This window comes from Nelumbo lutea, chromosome 4 (genome assembly GCF_056320005.1).
Source record: "Nelumbo lutea isolate HS-2025 chromosome 4, American lotus-T2T, whole genome shotgun sequence".
NCBI classification, from domain to species: domain Eukaryota; kingdom Viridiplantae; phylum Streptophyta; class Magnoliopsida; order Proteales; family Nelumbonaceae; genus Nelumbo; species Nelumbo lutea.
Window position 1 is genome coordinate 6,761,086 of NC_142687.1, and position 12,135 is coordinate 6,773,220.

The window sequence follows — 12,135 nt, forward strand, 5'->3', positions numbered from 1 at the left end:
TCCTTGCCCTGTGTTTTTTTGCTTTTTTGTAGTGACATTTACATGTGCCCAAATTCAAGAATCCATGTCATTGAAGTCCCCTCACACAATGAGGAATTGAGGACCTGAGGCTATGCTTGGTTTGATAGAAAATAAGAGAGAAGGAGAAGGCCGAGGAAAGTTCTGTTTCTCTCTTTTATTCTATCAAACCAAACACAGCCTAAGCGAGATTGCCAAGCCTAGAACTGAACTCGCGAAGTATTAAGCTCGTTATTATATGCCCGTTTGGAGGGCTTTGGGATGTGGCTTCTTGCGTTCTGAGATAGGGCCTCATCATATGGGATCTATGAAAGTTGTGTTTGGTGAAAATCCGAACGCAAGAAAAACGACTGTGAACTAAAGCTACACCAGGTAGTTTGTCCGGACCAAGGTGGTCAACAACCACGGCTCAATCAACATTAACTCACCTCCAATGCTGAAGCCCTCTCAAACAGGCCCTATGTTTTTGTGCGTTTTCTGCATCTACATGGGGCAATAACGTGCTCTCCTCCCAAACGAAGCTTAATATTGGTCTCGGGATTCGGGAGATTGCTGAGTTTGCGCTCAACTATCTCTTCTACTCTACAGAGTGGGATCTCCAACTACACTCTCGGCTTTCCTTGGTTTGGATGGCTTTGTATGATGGAGTGATAGAGAGGAATTGTCGTCATTAGATATAGGGCATTGCATCCTCGTCGTCAAATTCATCTTACACTACATCTGGAACACAGCGAGTGAGACCAACTGGGAGTCTGGGACTGATATGTGGACTACTGAGGTGCACAATTGAGGTGTATGATGATGCATTTCTGTGGAGAACAAGAATTTGCATATGCATATATATAGGGGCTGATATTAATGGATACAAAAAAGTTTTTTATTTCAATCTTTGAATGAGCATTTCCATGTCAGTGAAGGGTATTAACTACAGAACATGAACACCATGTCTTACATCCCACTATTTAAAATTTTGGTTACGCATGTAAGAGCCATTGCATTGGTAATAAACCTCTGGACACTGGGGAGTACAATTAACCTTCATCTTTTTGCTACATTAATTATGATTATTCTTATTATTATAGAAGGAAATCAATATCACTGAGATTTTATTTATTATGGACAAAACACATGGTACAAATAGCAGAGATCATCATCCAAACACCTAAAACAAAACCAAGACAAACACAATCAAATCCCAAATAACAATCTCTTAAAATGGGCAGATGAAGAGAGGCTAGAACCTAGAGGGAAAGAAGAAAGCCAGGAGAGTCAATAGGGCTGACAGGACCAAAGGAGAGGAAAAGGCAGCAGCACCATTGCCTCTAGTAGTAGTAATAGTAGTGCCTGGAGCTGGAGCTGGGGCAGGGGCATGATGATCATGTCCATTATGAGCAGCCACTTCTGAGATACCCATCACTACCAACATTGCCATGACCATGCACATGTAAGAAAAGAGGGAAGCAGTCCTCCCTATCGCCATTTCTGAGCCGAGAGAGAGAGAGAGAGAGAGAGAGAGAGAGAGAGGAGGCCAACTTCCCTAAAAGATTCAAGTTTCTCTCAGTCAGACTAGTAGTTATGTAGGCAAGAGTGGGAGAGGAGGTTGTGTCTTGGGTAGTTTATTGTATTATGACAAGTGGTCGGTACCCAAAACTTCCAGCTCCAGGTCACCCAGCTTACCTCTTAAGGTGTTGAGAAATGAATACAGAATATCATAACCATGTACCAGAGCAGAGCTGGTGGTCCGAAGTCTAAAGCTTCGGCCAGGATAGAGACGTGCGTCTTTTAAGAATTGGACCCCAACCTCATAACTGAAGATGAGTTTATGGATATGGTTTGTTTATTTCCATCAAATATGAATTTGCTCTTCTTGTTCATGCAAATTAACTGAAGCCTGACCAAGTCAATCCAATTGAATAACAACTCTCTGCATCTTTTTTTAATCATAATTGACTATTTGGATGGGAATTGCGTGTGTTTAAACAATTAAATTCAATAGATCTTTAATAATAGATTGATTGTGAACGAAGATAATCGAATGGCCACCAGCCCATTAGACTAGAACTTCAATGGTCCTATAATACACATACAATTGGTACAAAAGGAGAAAGAAAAACAATTTCAATGCCAATGAAACACGTAATGTTGTTATTTTTTTAATTATTTGGTATTAGTTTGTTGTTTATTGAAGGCTTGGTACCAGATGCCAAGTCATTCCAACCTAACACAGGTTGGAACTGGATATTTTATTTGGTATTTTTCTGATTATGTTAGAGTGATTCTCAATACTTATTGATCAAATTTTATGAATATTTTAAAATTTTCAGAATGTTCCACAACAAACAAAATTTCATTTTACAAAATTTTGGGTGATATCTATTTCAGATTTTCAAAATTTCAAAAATAACCTATATTTAAGTTCTTGGAAACCTTGGGTTGAATTGCTCAAATGAATTGATAGGCCAATCGAGGGTGGAGAATCATCCTCTTGGGATTGATCTTTTTGGGTTGAGTTTAAAGGTCATGTTTAGGTTTTTCAAATTATAATTCAAGAAGGTAAATGGTCCAAATCATAGTATTGGGCTAGGGTTTGCAGATGGAAATTTCCTTTTTGATTATTTTATAGTTTGTCAGTTGTCGTGTAGGAAGGATGGCACTTTCATTGAAAATACATATGAATTTGCTTTGCTTTAGATCATTGCTTTTGAAATTGCTTACCAATGCATACATCATTTATTCACTTCCTGATAAGTCTGGTGATCTCATCTGACAGCACAGTACAAGCCGGCTTCTCTCATGCGTTTTGTCCTTGAAGTTGGTATCTTCGGATCGGGTTCGGGTTGGGTGCAAATATATTCGAGCTGAACCTCATTATATTCATTGGTTATGGGTCTTGTCGGGTTTGGCCCAGGTATGGCACGGGGTGGTTCCAGACCGAGACCCACAAAATGATTTAAAGTTTTAAACTGTGAAAACTCTATTGACTATAGTTTATATATTGATAAAAAAAATTGGTATACTTGAAGCAGTAGGAGATCGAAAAGTAGACTCCCTAACGGCTCTTATAGGTTCATGGTTTATACAAAAATCAGGGTCATGGGCCATGACGCACATAATCAATCTCAAGCAACCCATCTTTCTTCTCTCTTTTATGAGCAAAGAAGGTAGGAGAGACTGAAGAACGTAGGAGAAAAGGGCAAGACCTGATATCACGGACTACACTCTATTTTGTGTTGGAGGCTTAGAGAGCCCCAGCTCCACTGGACGTTCCAAGACGAGGAGATGACTGATGGGAATGCTAGGATGATCCTTGTGGCACCATTGCAGCTAATGGGGAGCTCAGAGTCAGACCTACTATATTTTAACACTTACTTTGGTGCAGAAGCCCCAGTAAGCACTTTAACAGAGGCTAATTCTAATTGTAGTGCAGAAGCCCCAGTAGGGGTGTCGATTGGACCAAATTATGAGTCCATTACAGATGGACCAGGACCAGGTCTAATTAATCCAATCGAATGAATACTCTGGACCATTTTTGGATCAGTCCAATTCAATGCCTGGACCGTTCAATCTGTTCAAATTGGTTATAATTTAGATTGGTTCTAACAAAAACTTGGTCTATTGATTTGACACCTGTATCCATGACTGCATCCATCATTGTCCATGCTTCCTTTACTGAGATTGAATCGCTGTCTAATGAAATGCCCATCTTTTTATATTCGAAGGTCGAGACTGATGATGTTGCCAAAGTGACTTGCTACCCATGCTGAAGGTTTCCCCATACGTTAAGTGCCTGTTGCCATTCAGTTTTATCAAAAATTTTCTCAAACTTTCTATTGCCGTTGTTCAATAGAAAGCATGTCCAGAAGACTCCAGAGTGCAAATTATTGGTGAACCATTTCCGCTTTAAAATGTTCATGTTTCAGCCAAATGTTGCCATCACAAAAATATTATAAACTTTTACTCGGATGAATAGCATTCTGTTTGAAAATTGAAAATTTTGATGCCGCTATTAGATGATGAGGAAACCCTCGAACATTTTTTTTAAGTTGAATAAACGCATAGCTCTTTGCCTCTTTCTTTCCTGCTTTAATGATCTCATGTCATGTGTGATGGATGATATCTTTGAAGGAGATTTCTGGAGCCGGCTGTTACCTGTTACCGAGTGGATGCACATGCACATACCAAGAGGGTTGCAGAGTTCCCTCATAGGAGTTGGGGTAATGGTTGACAAATCTCCTTCAAGTATGATATTTGGCACTCCATGCATGTAGAAGACTATATTGCACGGTTTCCACAAAGGCCAAAGCTTCTTCATCTTCGATAGCAAAACAGAGATGAAGATGGTTTGCCGTGCTTGCAAGTTGCAACATGGAATCCAGTCTCGTTTATAATGACATTACAAAGGATTGGCACAACGTAAAATGTTACCTGTTTGACCTTGGAGAAATGGGTTGGATTGGAACAAAGAAGACTGAACATCATTAGATCAAAATTCAGCAAGATGATCCTCCCGTAAGAAAGTAGGATTTTGGAATACACTAGGTATCTGAGAAGGTACAAAACCTGCAGGGATATCAGAACTAGTAGAGACAATTTCCACATACGAGTTTCAACCCATGGAAAGAGGGGAGGACCATTGGCTGGTGGAAAACAAGGGCATATAACCCAGTTTTAAGGTTCTTTCGAACATGAGAGATGTGTCTTAGTTATTCACCGTCCAAAGCAGCGTTTCAGTCCAGGAAGCAAAAGTTTAAAATTTAAATGTTGAGTTGAGCCAGCCCAATAGCCAAATCAGGCCAGGCTTGGTAGTGATTGCAGGACAATCCATATTGATTCAATGGAAAAATTCATCTCTTAAACTAAGAAAATGTCATCCATAGAAGTTAGCAATCATGTATACATCATACACAACCTTACATTAGGCAACTGACAGAGAATTGAAGTCTTGTTCCTTTCGCTGTTTTGAACAATCAACAGATGGGCCATTACTATACCTTGAATCAGCTCTTTGTGAAGAGACATCTATATCCATTGAATTTGTTGAGGATGAAAGAAGGGCTCGTCGAGAACCAAGTCTAAGCTTCGTAAGTGTTGCTTCTGTAAAGACATTGCACCATTAAATCCATAGGGTAATGTAACTTTTGACTGTAAATTTTAATATTCAACATTATAATCAATTCCATCAGCAAAATGATGTGAACTTAATAATAACAAAAATCCAAACCAAGGAGCAAAGCAACATGTCAATAGCATTCGGAATCCAAGCAGGTATTACAACACATTGATTCCATGTAAATAAGCAGGTATTACAACACATTGAATCCAAGAAAAAAGTTAACAAACAGCATAGAAAACCATGATATAATAAGGTGACTGTCTTACCCTTGTTTTCCCTTTCCTAAGAAGGCACTGAACATGTATCCAAGAAAACCATGATATAATGACACACCCTAGAAAATACCTTTCACCTAGGCAAAGGCTTGCTAAGGCACCCACCTAAACATCACCTTGATGTTAATAACCATGACCAAACTAAACAGCTTTTTTTTTGGTCTTCTTTTCACATCAATATAATCTTGATCATCTTTGACCAAACTAAATAGCTTTTTGTTTTATTTTGATTACCTTTCACCTAGGCAGAGGCTTGCTAAGGCACCTGCCTAGACATCATCTTAATAACCACGACCAAACTAAACACCTTTTTCTTTGATCTTGGTCTTCTTTCCACATCAACATATATTTTTTTTTCATCTTTGACCAAACTAAATAGCATTTTGTTTTATTTCGATTACTATAATCACTAAGGTTTAAGCATTGAAGCATGATGCTTGATCTCATTAATCATCTTTTTTACAAAAAAAGAAAAGAATTAAAATGAAAGGGAAAAACATTGAACAAAGAAAACTCCGAATTAAGATTTACCACTGTTAAATTGTTAATTACTCAATTTTTCATGTTTAAAGAACTGATATTTAACCATCACCATTCTAGAGGATACAGGATTTAATTCTACCAAATTATATAAAAGAGCATGGAAATGATTGAAGCGAATTCTAGTAGTAAAACTCTTAAATGTGATAAGTGAAGAGTGAAGAACATAGCGTCTGTTTTCGTCTTGTCCCGCAACATAATAAGACCCAAACATGTGCAACATTACAAAATCCCATCTCTGCTGTCCAGTCTTTCAAATATTAGAGTACAAGTTCATTTATTAATAAGGAAACGGAATGGGTCCATTTTGAGTTTCCAATAAAGAAACTGAAATCCAATTCTAGTGAACGGCAAGAAATGATTGCATTTGATATGATAATGCCTGAGTTCATATGCTATAAAAAATAAATGAAAATGATTTCTTTCACGAGGTATTCAAGTTTCGAATCAAGGGTTTAAACTCCAGACAATTTAACTTCTCTAGGGCAGCCACCTATCTGATCAGCTTGTTTGCTTCGGAACAAGGAAAAACAGCACTCTCCTACAGCTCAGTGGCATGATAATGCAAAAATGAAAGAACCCATGAACAATTCCATACGTTTCAAGAAGTTGCCCTAAATCAAATTGGCATTTTCTACTCGAAATTGGTGTGAATTGGGAAGAAGTAGAACCCATCTCGCAAATAGAATCCAATCGACCGAAAGAAAGCATGTAGACGAAGAAAGAAGAGAAAATGAGAGAAAAAAGAATGGGAAATTTACCGTAGATGGAGAGAGCATCGTCCTTGATGATCTTTGGAGGAGGCCTCTCCAGACAATCCAGTGAGGAAGGTCTGACTCTCCCCAACATCTCCCTCTCGAGTGGAGAAGAAGAGAAATTTCTAGCTCTCGATGGTCGATATTGCTTTCCGCTCCAGAAAACAGTGCGCCTAAAAATCTTTGTCTCTCTCGATCCTGGCTCTTGGGTCAGATCTTGATTTTTGAAAGAATGGATCCGCGCGGGCGCGGCCAAGGCGAAAATGGGTACAAATTAGGGCGGGAATGCAGAAACGCGAGGTCCATACAAAATTGAGGCGGGACCATTGAGTCTGCGCCTGCTACCCACGAGGCTACCCATTATCCTACCCACCCGCCGCAATACACTACAGACATGAGATGTTCCCGATGTGCGGATGCAGTGTCTCGTGGGTAAACGGTTGGGCAACGTCATCGTAAGTAGAAGATCCGAGCTTGGAGCATGAACCCAAAATGCGAACCCATGGATGGAAATGGAATAATGCTACAGACGTGTTACGATCTCAACCTTACCCACGCACCACTACAGCCGCACATTGAAAACATTTTGAACGTTATCATTCATAGGGAAGATCAGAGATGTTCCCGATGTGCAGCTACTGTGTCCTGTCGGATGGGTATGGGTAGAATTCTTGTGGGTAGGAAGTAATTTCTCCCAAATCCGATCATTTCTGAAGTAGAACATAATTTTCTCAGTTTTTAGACTCTGCAAATAATGTTAGATTGGCTCTTCTGTTTTTCCTTTTTATTTTTCTTGGTCAATTTCTGGCATTTCATGTGAGGATATGCAAAAAAATATTATCATCCTGTGTCTTTCTGAGTTTTGATGTATCAATGTTTTTTCTTTTTGATTGTGCATTCCTTTATGCTTGAAGAACTCAACTCAGAATTTGGGTTTTTTTTATATCAAGTTTGACATGAGTCTGGATTCAATGAAAATTCTCTATCTCAGACCATAATTTCATTAATAAACCCCAAGAACCCAACACACTCCTCTTCACGTTTGTGGTTGTTGTTACCACATTTCAACAGAGTTCTATACTCTTTTGCTCGTTCTCTCACTGGAGCCTTTGCAAAAACCTTATAAAACAAGCATTACGAGGTTAACGGACTAGCTGTAAATTACTAAATTTTGAGCTTAATGTGTTTGGTTGCAGTGCAAATTTATTTGCACTAGTACAAATGCATGGTGGTGCAAATGTAAAAAATGTAAATTCTTGTTTAATTTTGTTTTAGATTTTAATTTATTCTGCTTCATGTCTTAATTTATTTCATTTGTACTGCAATCAAACAAAGTAAACTAAAATTTGAAACAAAAATATGTCATAATTTACACTCAAATCATTTGCACTGTCATGATTTTGCATCAATGCAAATTTATTTGCATTGCAACCAAACACAGCCTAATTGGGCTTCATCTCTTTATTTTTTTGTAAAAGGTGAATTCATTAATCACGAACAGGTTAAAAAATCATCCAGGAAACAAAAATTTCAAAAGAGAAATAGGACAAGATTAAAGTGTGGTAATTCAGAATGGGGCAATAAGATGAAGGGAGAAGTACAAATCAGCCCAGCTCAGAATTTACTAGGCCTAAAGTACAGGGGGAATGTATCCTGACCATGAATTGATGTCAAATTCACAAGCAGGATGTGGTTTATAGGGGGGATAGGGCTAGTTGTAGGGGGGGCTGGAATTCAGAATTCTGCATTGTGTGTCTCCCTACTTTTCCCTAAGATGAATGCAAGAATCAGAATTAGGACATGAAAAGATTTGTCGCCGATAGGTTGCCATGAGATTGAGAGAGTGACAGCAAGCTTTAAGCAAAGTTAAATATATCCCATCCTTTCCCTACCTTTTCTTTCAAACCGAACACAGGTCTAGTTGCACATTTTAATGATTTGTTTTCTACTTTTCTCTACGAAGATTGCAGGAAAATATGCTAATCTCTGAACAACTCTGCACCTGTAACAATTGAAGAAGTTTTCTCGGTTCAACTATCAACCATACCCAAATATAGGGAGAAACAGTAAAAGATAATCAGCTTTGCTGTAGCGATGAATATGTCTTGGCAAAGAACACCACACTAGACCTCTATAATAACCCACAACATTTGCTGAAATGATGTTTAAAAACATTCAAAGATTGCATGGCTTACACCCTATTACATATGTCAGAATTACCAATAATAAAATGCAGTCAATGTGAGCCATATAGGTGGTGTTTGGAACTGTGGGTGTTTTTTCAATAAATGTTGTCATATGTGTACCGTTTCAACATTTAGCCCATCATGTTGATCCGTATTCATAGAGACTCGCAAAAGCTTACCTTGATTTATGTGTACGCCTATAATTTTAATGCTTCCCTTAATGGTTAGGCATTTATTCACTGTTATACTAATGTTGTGTCTAATATCACCTACTTGTCAATAAAAAGTTTCATTATTACTTTTCTCGTTTTTACAAACAAATCAAGTATAAACATTTAGTGAATAAACAGAACATTCATTTACCACCTAATTGTCAAATGTCAATAAATGGTTTTTTTTATTATTTTTCTCAAATTTACAAATAAATCAAGTACAAATGTTTAATAAATAAATGGAAGTTATACCAAATACATACATAATTGTAAAAACAGCCTTGTTCAGTGTTCAACGTTTTCAAAAAACTGTATGCCATCATCTTAAGGGGCTTACTTGGTTGAGAGCCCGGGTCTACCATCCACAGTTACCACAAGACAGTCTCCGTACAAAGGAAACATCTCCTTAATGCACCACTGTAGTGACTTGTTGGCAGCAGATTCACACTCCTTGGAGGTTGAAACGCAGTGTCTCATATACATGGGGCCCACATGCCAATGTTACCCTTTGTGTACAGAACATTGGTGTATTAACTTGTGATTGGTTATGTAGCAAGTGGTACACGGTGTTGCAATCAGAAGATCCGGGCTCAAGATGCATAGGCTTTTGGCTTTCCAAGGTGGGTCATACATAGATGACTCATAAGTTATGTTTGGTGAAAAATGTGAAGGGCTGTCTACTTCTACCTCTTTTGAATAGACTATTCAAAGCACTTCAAAGCAGCTGAACCAGCTCAGCCTTCGTAAGTGCCTTTTTGGGAGAGCTTTTATGCAACAGCTTTTGACTTTGCAAGGTGAACCTACTTGAAAAGCCTAGAAGTTATGTTTGGTGAGAACCCCAAAAACCTCAAGTACAGGTTATCTTAGCCGACACTAATTTTAATAGTTTCTTCAAAACATCAGCCAATGCAGCTCAATCAAAGCTGAATCCCTCCCAAAGAGGCTCCAAATTGGACCCATATGCTTTCCATGTAAGCATAACTAAGTGCATGTTTGTATGCAAGGTTCAAAGTATCGAAAATGCCAAGTATATCAGAAAGGCAATTTTAAGAGACATCGGGATACACCTTGAATACACATGCGTATCGGAAAAAAACTAAGATACACATGGAACCATTATAAATACTTTAATAAATCATAAAAATACATCAACAACACTAAATAGAAAACCTCAATGAGGCATATATACATTAAATTAATATATTTTAATGGTTTTACAAAGAAATATATTATAGCTAATTATAATTTCATTAAAAATCCTTTGCTTAACTATAATTTATAAATTATAATTCTTAAGTTTTAATGTTTTATGGAATGAGAAAAACCCAACTTTCCTATCCAACCATAAAACATGCATTGACACAACTTTTATGTGAAAATATAATTAACAATTATTTATTATTTATTATTTATTTTCAAAAATTATAAAAAAATAAATATTATATAATATATTCAAAAAATAGTTATTAAAGAAGAAATTTCAATTGCTTTGTGGATATGATAGATCACCCATAGAATTATAATATATTCAATCATTGTGATCAAATGATAAAATATAATTAATTAATTAATTAATTTTTAATTCTAAAAATAAAAAAATAAAAAAAAATAATTATTAAAGAAGAAATTTCAATTGGTCTATGGATATGATATATCATCCATAGAATTATAATATATTCAATTTTTGTAATCAAACGATAAAATATAATTAATTATTATTTATTTTTTAAATTCTAAAAATAAAAAAAATAAAAAAAAATATATTTAAAAAAAAAATCAATTTCTCTATAGATATGATAGATAAATCCATGGATCTAAAACATTTAATCTTTATAGGTAGAGAAAAAAATTACATTTTCAAATTTTTTGTTAATTTATATTTCCCCAAATATCTTCATGAAATTTCCATAAATTTACTAACAAAAAAAAGTGATTTTGAATGTAAGAAATGTAAATCAACATAAATTTAAACATTCAAGAAAAAAAATCACAAGATATTATAAAAGATTGAAAAACTTTACTTATTTTTGCCATATTTTTTTTTAATTTGAAAATTCTTTAAAAAATATTAACGATTCACACTTGTTTCTTGCAAATTTTTGCAAATCTAACACTAGAAATGAAGTTTAGAATTTTACAGTCATTTGGGGGGCGAAAGAATGCTTATTTCAGGGAAAAAGAGCTTGTTTTCCCCCTTTATTTTTTAGTTTTTAGTCGTATCTTTTTCATTGATACTCCCAATACACTCCGATACGCCTCCGATACGGGTCCAATACGTATGAAAAAAGATAAAACGTCCAATTTCCATGCATATCCTATATCGATTTTTCAAAGATATGATACGATACACCTCATATCGGGAGTAATATATCAAAATTTTAAACCTTGTTTGTATGTCAAGTCCACTCACAAAATCTCAGTAACCAATTATAAAGTAAGAAAAGCTGCTTCCTTCTTGACAACATTATAAATACATGCACGTGCACAAGAAAAGTATTAAGATATATGATATATGGTATTTTTATTTAACTTTCACTTTCATGAAATTAAGACAAGTATGAAGAGTACGTAATATGCACATATGGAATGCAAGTAATAATTATATATATATATATATATATATATATATATATGCTATTTGGATATATGAGTACGTGATATGCACAATATGGAATGCAAGTATTAATCATATATGGTATGGTATTTGGATTTAACTTTTATGATATCATATGGGTCAGTGTTTAAATTTCATTTTTGTAGGAGTTTCAAATTGATGCTTTCAAAAATAACCCCCCACCCCCACACACATGCAAAAGGGAAAATAAAAAGCTTACTCAGTTAATGATTGAAAGTTTAAAACAACTATTGGTCCAGCATTTCATTTCCTTGCCCTTTTTACCTCAATAGCGTAAACCTTGGCTCTGTAAGTGTCTAGTAATGTGCTTCCTTTTGTTACTGAACTTTTTATTTCCCCTTCTTTTTTATTCTGCTGTTAGATATTCCAGACAAGGAGGGAAATAAGTCCAATAACCACAA

General features: G+C 36.0%; 1 long non-coding RNA gene across 1 annotated transcript; it reads right to left on the minus strand.

Annotated features, from left to right (window-relative positions):
* Positions 1–4,844: 4,844 nt before the first annotated feature.
* Positions 4,845–7,035, minus strand: LOC148853630 (uncharacterized). Its single transcript, XR_016112255.1, has 2 exons — positions 6,708–7,035; positions 4,845–5,112 (listed from the first exon to the last, which is right to left on the minus strand). It is a non-coding gene; the product is annotated as an uncharacterized LOC148853630 (long non-coding RNA).
* Between the last annotated feature and the right edge of the window lie 5,100 nt (positions 7,036–12,135).